The sequence below is a fragment of the Castor canadensis genome, chromosome 4, assembly GCF_047511655.1.
Source record: "Castor canadensis chromosome 4, mCasCan1.hap1v2, whole genome shotgun sequence".
Taxonomy (NCBI): domain Eukaryota; kingdom Metazoa; phylum Chordata; class Mammalia; order Rodentia; family Castoridae; genus Castor; species Castor canadensis.
Genome location: NC_133389.1, coordinates 22,434,287 through 22,447,937, shown reverse-complemented (window position 1 = coordinate 22,447,937; position 13,651 = coordinate 22,434,287). Strand labels below are relative to the sequence as shown.

At 35.3% G+C, this 13,651-nt stretch overlaps 1 non-coding gene across 1 annotated transcript; it reads right to left on the bottom strand.

The window, feature by feature from the left end:
- Positions 1–12,715: 12,715 nt before the first annotated feature.
- LOC141422725 (U1 spliceosomal RNA) lies at positions 12,716–12,879 on the bottom strand. Its single transcript, XR_012447472.1, has one exon. It is a non-coding gene; the product is annotated as a U1 spliceosomal RNA (small nuclear RNA).
- Positions 12,880–13,651: the final 772 nt, after the last annotated feature.

Below are 13,651 nucleotides of genomic sequence, written 5' to 3'. Positions count from 1 at the left end.
TGTGATTAGATTACAATGACAGCTCAACTCATTTGCATCTACCCTGGTCCCAGATCCTATGTTAGCAGAAGCTACTAATGCATGGGTAATCCAACTTCCACTCAGACCTGAATTACTCCTATTTTTAATGAGCCTACAAATTTTCACTTTAACAGAGTCTAAGTCACTAATACCTGCTCTTTGATGGAATTTACACCCTTCCACAATAGCTATCATTACCTTAGTGACTAAATCTAATCTGTTTTCTTACACAACTCAAAGATCATTTGTAACCCCCACTGCCACCATTCCAACTAAAAATAAAATCAACACATTCACTAATAACTCAACCACAGCATCAAATGTTCAGCACAATTTATAATATCTACAACTCTCTCTATACAACTACTTCTAGGTAATCTACTACCCAATACTGCCCCAATGCTAACAGCACTTCCACTGCTCCTTCAAATGAGTCCATACTCATAATGACCACATCACAGCAACAAAATGTGCTACTGAAATTTCAGAATAGGAATGGCTACATCAATTGGTCCTACAATGACAACACATTTCCATTGCAACACCATTTCTACAGGACCACCATATCTACTGTATGTACTGCAATAACAGACAAAGTTTCACTAAACCTTTTACTACTCATATGGCTTGAGTCTACAAGCAGTATAACTTCTATCATTGTGGTACTTAATAAAATATTTGTTTGTAACCAAAAGCTATCACTACATCTAATAAATCATACTACTTCTCTTCCTTGACAAAAATGGCAACTTCATAATGACCTTTTCCATTACCACTGTAATTAGGATACTTGCAAATTAAATCCTAACATCTACTAGCTTCATTTCTAATCTCTACCTTCAGTACCATAGGTGATTCTTTGGCCAGTAGTATTGCCAACATATAACTCCAATAACTACCAAAAGAACCAGTTCTAAAATGAGATTTACTTAATGACTAGCTCAACTATCCTTTTAATGACAATGAATTGTATTTCCCAAACTATACTTTGATTGAAAAACTAATTAATAGACCTGAAAATTTAATGTGGAGTTTTCCTATTTTTTGTAAAGTTTTAGGCAATATAATTTTCATATGAAGTAAATCCAATTTATTGTGTTTGAAACCTGTTCTGATAAATAAATGCTGTCAATAGTGAATAAATCCTCAAGTTTTAACAGTTAATACATAAATTCCATGTGTAATAAGGAAAGGACATTCTATGTAGTGAATTTTAGGTAGTACCATAGTTTCTTTTGAGATAATGTAATACTACTTCTGTCATTTTCTCTTTTAAGTTGCTTTGCTATTTAAGTAATATTTTATAAGTGTAGTTCAGTTTTAAAATTTTATTTTCTGCTTTTTTCAGTAATCATGTAAAAACACACAAATACTTTGAGCAAACATTGTTGTATGACTGCTATCTGTTGAAATACTGAAGAAAACTCAGAAAAAGAAAATAGCAATACAGATAGCAAAACACTTATAAATTTGGATTATGTCATTTAGAACTTTTGCTGATGTCAATCAGCAGGTTTAAAATAATATTAATTAATTACATTCCATTACCGGTTTTTGAATCAGAATGGGCTGAAATTCTAGGCTTTTCAAAATATGTATAGGCAGGTCTGATAACCCCTAGTTGAAGCACTAAATGCAAAGGGATATTATGACTTTTGTATCTTTTGGATGATATTGTTGATTGATTCAAATCAGCTAATACTTTTTAAGCATTAAAAAAAGTCTGTGCATTTTGTTGGTGCTCTTTCTAGCCATAAACAAAGAATAGCTGAATATGATATCAGAACCTGAGTATATGGTTGCCAGGGGAGTGAAAATACTTACCAAAGAAAAAACATATTTTCAAGCAATTTAACACTGATATATTGATAGTTGCTGTGCTAATTAGAAAGCATTTTAATTGTCCTTCCATGTCAATCTTGTAGAAGTACTCCCCCTCATTTTGCTAGCCTACTTACTGAAATTATGTGCAATAAATATAATAAGATGGTATTAAAACACTTTAATTCTATTTCTTTCCTTCCTCCAGTTTATTTTCAATTAGTGTTACTTTATAATATATGTTAAATATATCATTGTTAGAATTTTCTCTTTCTGTTAACAGACTCATAATTTTTCTTTTTTTACTGTCATCTGGTTCTACATCCCTGCTTCTAATCAGGATGAGAAATGTTCTGGAGTAAATTCATTATGTAAAAAATACAAGTTTATTGTTTAAAGGATGGAGTAGGTTCCCAGTTTAGCACACTGTACCTGCTCAATAAATATTGATTTAACAAATACAAAAATGCATCACAGGAAAGTTATACTAGATAAAATTCTTAAAGTCTCTACATTTGACTGGACCACTAGTAGATAATAGATGTAATAGATATTTGCTCAATCAATGAAAATAGTAATAATTATAAGAATACATTACTAAACTAAGAAGTTTTTTTTAGAATTAGCTCATTTATCTCTATTTTTATGTTAATTTACTCCAATTAATATTGTTTTTCTATTTTTCAGTTGAAGTATGACATATGAACAGAAAATGCACAAATCATGTTAGACCCTAGTGAGTTAATTATGAAGTGGACTCACCTGTACTGAAATAAAAAAATTGAACATGACTAGTACTTCAGAAGACCCCAGTGCGCCCTCACCAATCACTCTGTCTTTTCTTCCTTCATAGACAATGTTCTGATCTCTAATACCATCCACTATTATTATGAACATAGTGAGAACGAAATTGTATGACTTGTACTCTTTTGTGTTTGGTTTCTTTGGTTCAATCTTATATTTGTGAGATACATGTATATTGTTGCTTATAGCAATGATGCCTTCACTTTCATTGTGGTATACTAATTCATTCTGTTACCATACAGTCATTTTTTTTGTTGTTGTTGATAGACCTTTGGGTCTACAAGAAATGCTGCTTTGTGCAACATTGAATTACCTATCTTTTGGTACATGGGCTTTCACTAGAGAATGATTGCTGAGTCACAGGGTTAAAGAACATCCAAGGTTAGGAGGTACTTAAACAACTTTCAAAAGAATTGCTGACTATGTGCATGACAGTCCAGGTTACAGAAGATTCTCACCAAGAGTTTGGCAGCCTTTGTAGCCTTGGCCATTCTGGTGGATGTGCAGTGCATTTCTTCCTGGTTTTAATTTGATTTTCCTGATGTTTTATTATGTTGAGCATTTTGAATCTATTTACACTTAGTTATCCTGTTTTGAAGTGCTACACAAGTCTTTTCACTGCTTTTCAGTTGATTGCCTGGGTTTCTCTTGTTGATTATTAGTTCTTTTTATATTCTAAGTATATGAGTTTTGTCAATTATATCAGTCACAAATACCTTTTTCCACTCTATGGGTGCTAATTGTGTCCTGTGTTTGTAACCTTGGAGTCATAAATCCATGAAATTTCATGAAAGGTTTATTGTTTTGCTTTTCACAGTCAAATTTCCAATCCAAATGGAATTCTATTTTGTATAGTATTATGTGTTGATCAAAACTCATTTATCTTCTTCGAAAACCATGTCCAGCTTCTTCACTCAGATGTTATTCTCTTTGCTCTCCTTATACTTTGGAAAACATCACTCCAAATGTTGATTTTCAGCCCTATCTTTGGGCCCTGCCCAAGCCACTCTCAGGTGGTCATAGGTGAATTCACCCAACCCTTCACCTGTAACCTCTGTCTTGCCCAGGTTCTGCCCTAGCTCAGACTGAACCTTGTGAGGAAGTAATTTCAGTGCTCCATTCCCTTATCTTTTGGTGCTCACAGCAGTGCTTCTGCTCTGATCTTCTGCCTCCATCAACCCAGATTAGAAGAACCCATAAACTAATGTGAAGCTCTGATCCCTGCAACAACACAATCCTGAAATGAGCACTTTGCTTAGAATCTTCCTTGCTGCAGTCCTGATGCGGAGTTTAATGATTTCTGTATTAAGTGGGAATATAGTCTTCTCTAATGGGAGTGCTATAGTGCTCTTCCTCTGTTTACCAACTGGATGGAGATTATAACATTTGCTTGGTTAGCAGGCCTGGCACCCTCAACTGGATCTGGTATGCCCTCTCTCTATGCCATCGTGGATGGTCTGCTTTCAGCACTCAACACCTGTCTTGCTTCCTACTCTTGTTAACATGTAGGCCTTCCCAAAAGCATTTTGAAATAAGTCACCAGTGTTTTTATTCTTTTACAATGTTTGATTTAGTCTGGTTGATCTAGTCAAAAAAGACTAGATCTTTTTTTTTATTGTTTTATTATTCATATGTGCATACAAGGCTTGGGTCATTTCTAAAGACTAGATTTTTTTTTTTTTATGGTACTGGGGTTTGAACTCAGGGCCTCACGCTTGCTAGGCAAGTGCTTTACCACTTAAGCCACTCTGCCAGCCCAAGACTAGATCTTTTTGATTCTAAATATCTTTTTGCTCTACTTCCTCAATTGCTCCCTAATATAAAAATTTTGATTAATAACTTTGTTGAAATATAACTGACATATCATGTTTAAAGTATACAATTCCTCTCCTCTCATTATTATTAACAAAAGTGCACAATAATTATAGAATGACTTTAATTCAATGATCATTGAACTAGTTCCTGGGTCACCCTCTGGCTCACAGACTAAGCTTTGCTTGGGAATCATTGTTTCTTTAAAATCTGTCTCATCATGACATAGGAATAAAACCTTTTATTCCTTAAAGGGGTAGTGAGAATTAAATTATGATGAAAAAGATATAGCCACTGATAGGGAACACGTTTTCCACAGAAAATGTTGATATTAGGACCCACAGGCTGAAAGCAGGGCAGATGTTGCCCAGGGCTAACAGCCATGTAGGAGGCTGCTGTGACATTTTGTAAAAGCAGATGGGAAAGTTCATTTGCTTACTTCTTTCCCATTAAAACTCTTAATCAGACTTAGGTAAAAGTCAAATGGCTAATTATTTTCTTTTAAGAAGATTTTTTCCTTTTTTATTGTTTTAAATGTTAAATAATGAATATTTGGAAAGAATTTAGAAAAATTCAAGTATAATATATTTGATACATTGTAAGAACCTTTGTAAATATGACAAGGTACTTTGACCCAGCATAATAATAATAATAAAAAAAGAAAAAGAGAGGATTCAGGTTATAATACATATGTACATGCAAATATTACAAAGAAACTTCTTGGAGAGCTATCTTCTTTTTCACAGTACTTTCTTTATTATTATATTTATCAAATATATCATACTTGAATTCACACACTTCACAGCTCTCCTTATCCCTCCCATTCCTGAAATGGTTTCAACAGGTATCGTTTTTGCATTTATATACATGTGTACACATTTTTTGGTACCATATTCACCCTCTTATTCCTCTTTCCCTGCGACCTTCCCCCATCTTAAACAAAAATGCCTCTTTCAAAAATGGAGAACAAGAAGACAAAATGGGTCCTGTATGGGGATTGGTACCAGTGGGAGGGGGGAAGATATAAGAAAAGGGTGAAGGAGGCTGAATATAGTGGAAATATAATGCACTCATGTATGAATGGAAAAATGAGATCTGTTGAAAGTATTCCAGGAGTGAGGGGAGAGGAGAATAATGAAGAATGATGGTGGGAGTGAATTCAATTATGAGATATTGTAAAAACTTTTGTAAATACCACAATGTACTCCCAGTACAGCAATAATAATAGTAATAATAATAATAAAAGAATTTAGTTCAGTTCTTATTTCTCTCTAGAAAACAGAACGAGAGCAAACAGATTGATGTTACTGAGAAAAAGACTGTGACTCAGTATGGAGAAGAGTGATCTAGCAGTGAGCATCAACTCAAGAGGGTTTGTTGAACCTTAGAAAATTAATGAACTCACTGTCACTTTAAGTTGCACATAGAAGCTGGAAGTTAGAGACCCATCGAACTTAATACATAATTATTATTTGTGCTGTATTTTTAAACCACTTGTCTGGCTTTTTAGTTGTGTCAATCAATCAAAAGATACAAAGGACCAACTAAAATTACCTCTTTGCCTAAAAATTGTCAAAAATCAGCGGACTAGAGCTATCCTACTGGTTCAGCCAATTAGTGAACAAGATATGTTTCACATTAGACTACTGTGAAATTTTAACCAGGAAGTGTGTGTGTGTATGTGTGTGTGTGTGTGTGTGTGTGTGTGTGTGTGTAAAAATGAAGCAGTTTGACACAGCTTTAACTGAAGAGTCTGAAAGAAACCACGTTCTTTAGGATTAAGTGTGACCAAATCCAAGCACCTTCACTACTCTATAGCCATCAAATGTGTCTGCATTCTTTTGGTCAGCAATTCATTCTAGGGGCAATATATGACAGTGAAGACTGTAGACTATGTGACTGCAAGGGGTCTTAAGTTCACAATGTAAGATGCAAGTGCCTGTAGTATTGGGCAAAGTGACAATCCTGGATTTATCCATGTTGTCTTTGCTCGTTCTCTTAATCTGGCTGTGTTGTGCTTTGTTTTATTGACCAATGTAATAATACCTGTGTAAGAAGTGCTTTTGACAAAGTAGCGATCAGATGAATCTTAGAATAATATATATTTTCCTCTACCTTGTAACTATTTATTCAGTTAGGCATTTTGAAAGGGGAACATTCTAGTTATTGTACAAGTACCAGATTTTATTTATTGTTCTGCAGGCTAGTAACAAAGTATAATGAAATGAATGCTTGTGAAATTTTATCTACACTATGGTTATAGTGCTCCAGGGCCAAATTAAGGTAGTATCTCTATGACATAATAAGACTGGATGTAATTTGGCTGTTACAGAAATCTAGGGTGCTAGGTCCAAGCTTCTTCCTCCATCTGGATGCTCTGCTGTTCATGGGATGCTGTTCTTATCTCTGTGTCACAGGGTGGCTCACCCACTCATCTACATTCAAACGAAAGGGAAGGAAAAAAGGAAGGGAAGGATTTACCTCCTTGTTCTCAAGAGTACATCTGGAAATTGCACACATACTTTCCTCTATCATGCCATGGGCTAGAATTTGGTTTCATGGCCACAACTTGCTACGTGGGAGGTTGAGCAGTGTATCCTTAATCCTTGGTGGGTAATGGGTCCAGCTAAAACTCTCAGAGCTTGCCTTCCACGAGTGTGAAGGGGAGAATGGTTAGGGATCATTAGCAGTGTGTCAAATAGGCAGACAGTTGAAAGGAAAACCCAGTATGTTGCCATTTCAAGTGCAGTCATTTGTTTGATGCTATTATTATGTTTATAAATGACCTCACTTATTTAATGTTTGATACCATTAAAACATTTAATTCAAAGCCCATATTCATTTCTCAGAGGTGATCGTGTTATACTGCTTTTCAGGACAGATTGCTCTCCCAGTTTCTTTGCTCTCCTTCCACAGCCTCTTCACTGCCCACATGATTTAGAAGCTGGGGCAATGAGACTCTCTTTTAGTTTATTTCAACTAGAAAGCTTAAACCAAAAGTGTGACTATATCTATAAGAAGACTTTTGAAAGAGTAAAGCTGTATACACACACACACACACACACACACACCTTTCTCTGAGAGTGCAGAGAGATTGTTCACTTGGTTTCTACCATAATGTCTGACATATGTCAAATGGATAAAAATTGCCTTCATTAATTTGAAAGCTTAGGGTTGTTTTCTTAAAGCCAAAAAATAATCTTCCAAAATATTTCAGGGGATTCCATCACTTTTCTTTAAAACATTTTCTGTTGGGGGGGAGGGAAAGAGAAGGGATAGGGAATCTAATGGAAGGGGGAAACTTGTTCAAAGTATACTGTACACGCCTATGGCATTATCACAATGAAAACAACTTGCACTATAAATGTATGCTAATAAAAATAGTAAAAAAATCTGAAATCTGAAAAAAAGTCATTTTCTATGAACATGGTTCTCAAATTTGTGTGTAAGAGTCATCTAGACAGAGTATAAACCTTTCCAATAGACTCAGGGAATCTGGGGTGAGGCTCTGGAATAAGCATTCTCAAGCAGTCTTCTCATCCCTTCCCAAATTTGGGGCTTGATTTACTTGCTTCTCTTTGTTTCAAGAAGGAGAGAGAATGCATTCTTCAGGGGTCTCTGCCTTCTTCACTCTGGCACATGCGGGCAGCTACTAGCCTGAGAGACAGAACGGAGTTTCTGGCTATGATTATTGAACTGGTTGTTTCATTTTCCCTCTTGGGACCTCAGTTTCCTCAATTTTAAAATGGCAGAGTTAGAAGAGATGTGGCCCAAACTGTTGGAGGTTTATCACTAAGAGATTGAAATATATTAAGTTAGATGGATCTCTAGCTCATTAATTAGTGCTAATGATACATCTACCACAGAAAATTATTTTGAATGAGTTTTGATTATTCACTGTGTTAGAGTCACTTTTAGAAAGCTTATTTGAATATTTGAATAACTATTCAAGTATTATTTTTCACTAAGAAATTTCTCTGCTAGTTTTGGGAAGATATTTCTGTATGTATGTGTGGGACACAAATTGTTCATTTCTTAATTGATAGTAATTTCTTAACTCTGACTTATTGCCATTTTTACATATGTAAGGCAGAGCAATTAAATTGGAAGGTGTTGGAAGACACTTGCTAGATTAAGTTCCCTTTTGGTAAATTTCCTGGTGCCCTTCTGGAAGATAGAAGACCTTGGTAAATACACAACAGTGTTTTATGTATCAGGTTCACCAGATCTCAGAGTTAGGTTCCTGAAAAGGTGAACTTAAAATAGATACATTGTTCCCTCCTGGAACAATGAAGCTGAGGGAGACAGACTGAAACATTTTAGAGCATGGGAGGAACGCTGAAAACATCAAAGCCTAACTGAGCTAAGGGCAACCAAGAGGCAGTGACAACAGTGGGAAGGAAGAGGGAGGGGGCGGGGGGGGGTAAGAGAGGGGGTAGGGGAAGGGGGGGAGAAATGACATTGTATGCACATATGAATAAAATAAAATAAAAACAAATAAAATGTATTTGAAATGAAAAAAAAAAACAAAGAAAGGAATGTCCTAGGAATATCAACTGCACTTTCCATGCCTTGGACTTAGAATTAGCTATTGTTTCAAGGATCCTTGGCTTCTTTCAGTCAAGAATGATAAAGATCACAATCTTTCTTTTGATCTTAGTGTTTTTAACACTGATTTAGTAACCTTGCTTTGTTTCCTTATGTTTTCCACCATGGCTTTTTGCCCAGATTTAGATTTCCCATTTTTCTGATCTCCTGTCATGTTATTGCATTCACCTCCCTCATCGCACAATCACTAAACCCTCAACCCAGGCAGAAAGTGTACAGTGCTTTGTGGATGACAGAGCTTTGCACTTGATTGGGCTTTCTCTCCTGACTCTGAATCCTGGCTCCCTCTGCTTCATGCTATTACGGGATATCTTTCTCAGGGTCTGATTTCATTCCTACCACTTTTATTTAAATCCTTCCTAGATGATTCAAAGTATATCTACTGACTTGTCTTTGTGGAAAATCTTTCTTATTTGTCTCCTAGCCTGTGGAATAGCAATAGCAATAGGAGTACTTATTGTGTGCTTGGCCAATAAACAGGGAAATAACACTGCTCCCATAATTATCCCATAGCCCCAGAACAACCTCATTGTCTGTCTTTCAACCTACAGTTACCAAAACAATAGAACTAACTACTATGACCACAGCAAATGTACCAATGACTGCTATAGCAGAGGACTCCACTACTCCAATTGAACCTATTTCCAAGAAGCCCACAGCTACCAACATCACCTGAATCTACAACCAACACTACCTCCACTTCACCTGAAGCTACTACACCATGAAAACAACCACCAGCATTTCAACTGACCCTTCTCCTGTGATGGATGCTACCACCACTCCACCCAAAGCTACCATTTCAAATGCATATCACACCATGATGGTTAAAAGCACCACAATTGAAATGATACCTGGTATCATTTCAACAGACCTTACAACAAGAACCACTTTGATGGACTACACAATTCCTGAATCTATAGTCATCATAACTTTTTCTGAATTTACCACAACTGTCATTCCCACTTTCAGTGATTATGAGAATCACCTCTTTGGTTGATCCTAGAACCCATTTAACTACAGTTGCCTCTTCTGAACTTATGGCCACAACAGAAATGATCAGTTCTATTGAATATGAAAATACTATAAATTCTACCGAACCTACTACTATTGCAACTATAACAACCCCTTCAGTTATTACGACAAATACAGTCAGAGTAGCCTTGTCCACTGGACCTAAAAGCACCATAATTTCTATGGAACATAATATACTTAGAGGCAGCATAATCACTTCTACTGAAACTCCACTCAAAACAATTCAAACTTCCTTTTCTATTGAACCCTCAACCTTAGCACCAGTCATTCTTGAATTGAACATATACCTCCTGTCAATTCCACTGAGCCTGCAACCAGAGAAGACATTCACTTAAACTGAATCTACAAACACCACTAAATGTGCAGGTACAAAAGCAAGGACCAAAACTTCAGCCACGTTTATAAGCATTCTTAATTTGTTCAGAAGTTGCTGTCAAAAAAAATCAATAGTGTTTCAGAATTTATAACACTTCAAATAGGTCTACAACTCGTGTCCCTTAACACTCTAGCTTAAAACATCCACAATGGGAAGCAGCAGTCTGCTGAGTCTCCCACTGTCATGATAGTCACATCACTGCCACTTCATTTCAACTCTCTATAGTAAGTATTTGAAGGAACTGTCTGATTTGCACAAGTTTGACTGAATTTACGACCCCGTCAACCACTACCACTTACTCAATTAAACATTCCTCACAATTCATTCACCTCAGTACCAAACGTCTACTGTCCCATAATCTCTGCCATTGACAATAGTTAATTGAAATGACAACTATCATCCAGTAATTTAAATTCAAATATTTTTGTTTTTTTTAACGTTTCATATTATGTAATCTGCATAAAATAAATCTAGTTCATTATCTAAAAAAACTTATCTAAGAAATATATGCTAAAATCTTATAGAATATCTGCTGGTTTTTATCAATGTGTTTAAGGAATGGACTTTTAATATAGGTATATACTAAATAAATACATATAGAACACCTTTAATTATTATATTTCATTTCTGATATATTCAATAAAAGTGTGGTTATTTTCTCCTAAGATGGTTTTGTCATTTAGCATGTTGGCTACTACTAATATTACTGTAAATATGTTTTTGCTTTTTCAAGTGGGAGCATTAATTAAATACTAAAGAAGACATCAAGGGGGAAAATAACTAAACAAAAGTAATACAATTATCAGTTTGGATTCTGAAAAATTTTGCACAAGTGATAAGATAATGCACTATTCTTCAGGCTAACGAATAACACATGTGCAATTAAATGTTTAGGTGTCTTATTTACTCTATGGTTATAGCGTCACCCTGCCAAATTAATATGCATTTCTCTGTATCATAGTAAGGCAATATTTTAGGAAGCTCTTGAGTTTTGCTGTATGGAATTGGTCCGGACTACTCATCTTTCTCCTGTTGCTCCATCATTCTTAGGGTGTTGTCCTTAAACACACAGTCCAAAATTGTGTACCAACTCATCTTCATTCCAGTTGTGAAAAAGTGAAAAGAGGAAAGAGATAGGTCCTTCCTTTTAAATGATTAACTTTGCAGTTGTTTATATAACTTAGGCTAAGAGTGCCTTATTGAGAACTTAGTCAAATGATCACACTTAGCATCAAAAGGAGTGGCAAATGAATTCCTCATTATAAGTGTCCATGTGTTCAGCAAAATGGGGTTCTCTTACAATAATATTGAAGGAAATAATGGTTATTTAAGATAATGTGTATTGTTCAAGCATGTAGCTAAATTTTAAGAAAGTTCATTTTAATTTCTATTCAAATTAAGATCTATACATTTTGTTGGGTAATAAGAATATATGGATTTTCAGCTGAGATAAATTCAATATCATGCTCATCACTACTGAAACTTTTCTACAAGTTAAGCCCTTTATTGTTCCCTCACCCTCAGGATACACATTGGCTCATTTTATTGCTAAGCTGGTATCACAGTTTTGTTGTTTCTTGGATGAAATCCTTTTCCCACCTTCTTCCTCTTTCCACATATTTTCCATGCCAATTATATCAACAGTAGGGTCTCTTAATCTGGGCACTATGAACACTTTGAATTTTGTTGTTGGGAGATGGTTAGCAGAATTCATCATTAGATACCAGTGATACTCACTCCCCATATTTATCACAATAAAATATTGATTGCCACATGTCTCTTGGATGGGAACCTCTCCCATTTTGAGAACCATTTATTCTTTACAGTCTTAAGACTACGTCATTTTGTTTCAGTAGAGTTCCTTAAGCTAAAGGCAGTGAATATATTTATTGGAACATTTTTGAAACATACATAATGTCTCAGCATGGTAGAGAGGCCATCTGTTTGTTTACCTTTAAAACTTAGAAATTATCAGAGTATAAAAAGCACACATAATTTTAATAAAAATTTTTAAGTGAAACATTTCTAAGTTTAAGAAATTTAAACATTTAAACATTTTTATTTAAATAGAAACATTGTTTTTAAACAATGCTTCTTTCCAAAGAGTTTTTAGGGAGTCCATCTCATTTATCATAAATATTTTCACTTTAGGTGTCTTAAATTGTGATGTTTAAGTATCATTGGTTCTGTCTAAAGAAATCTCAGACACAACCTCAGATCCATTGCGTTTTTTTTTTTTTACAGGGGAGAGCATGAATGCAATCCCCCACTACCACAAATTATGCAGTCGAGTTTCCCACATTTGGGGAGATCGCAGGGGTCAGCACATCCGGAGTATAATGGATAAGCCTCGCCCTGGGAAAACCATCTTCGTGATCATGGTATCTCCCCTGCCAGGTAAGTGTGATCCGTTGTATTTGAGATGAGAGCAGAAAGCTCCACTAAGGACAATTGCCAACTGGAATCTTTTTCAATATTGAGAGTTCAATCCATGCTATTCTTTGTTTTTCAAAAGATCTGCTTTGATATCTGCCAGGATGTCCACCTTTCTCCATGATCTCTGATGAGCTAGGCAATGTGGGGAGAACACTAGACTAAAAGGAAACACACTCAGAAGGATTCTAAAGAATACAATGAAAGTACTTTTATTTTCTAGACCTCAGGTTGCTCATCTCAAATTCATTTTTCAGCCCTCATGGTTATTTTTCTTTTTTATTTTATTGAGGGCTAATATGTGTAGACTAAAATGCATTAATCTGACACAACTATTACCAGATGAAAAAACAGAACATGTCCAGCCCTTCACAAATCCCTTCCAATCTCTTCCACCAATGCCTTCCACCCCACTCTGAGATAAACAATTATTCTGACCCCCAACATTATATTAATACTTTTGTTTTTTCCTGAGCTTCATATATTGGAATCATACAGGTGGTCTGATTCTTTCACTAGACATGATGAAAGACCACAAAACATGTTGTTGTGTGTAATAATAGCTGATTTAAAATTACATGTGTGCATCTTTTATTTTTTTAATACTGTGTAGCACTACATTGTGTGAGAATACCAAAATGTACATATCCATTGTGGGTGTTTGGATCTTTTATAGTTTATGGATATTAAGAATGAAGGCATAGGATACTTTTGTGCATGTCTTTTTGAATACATATATTCACT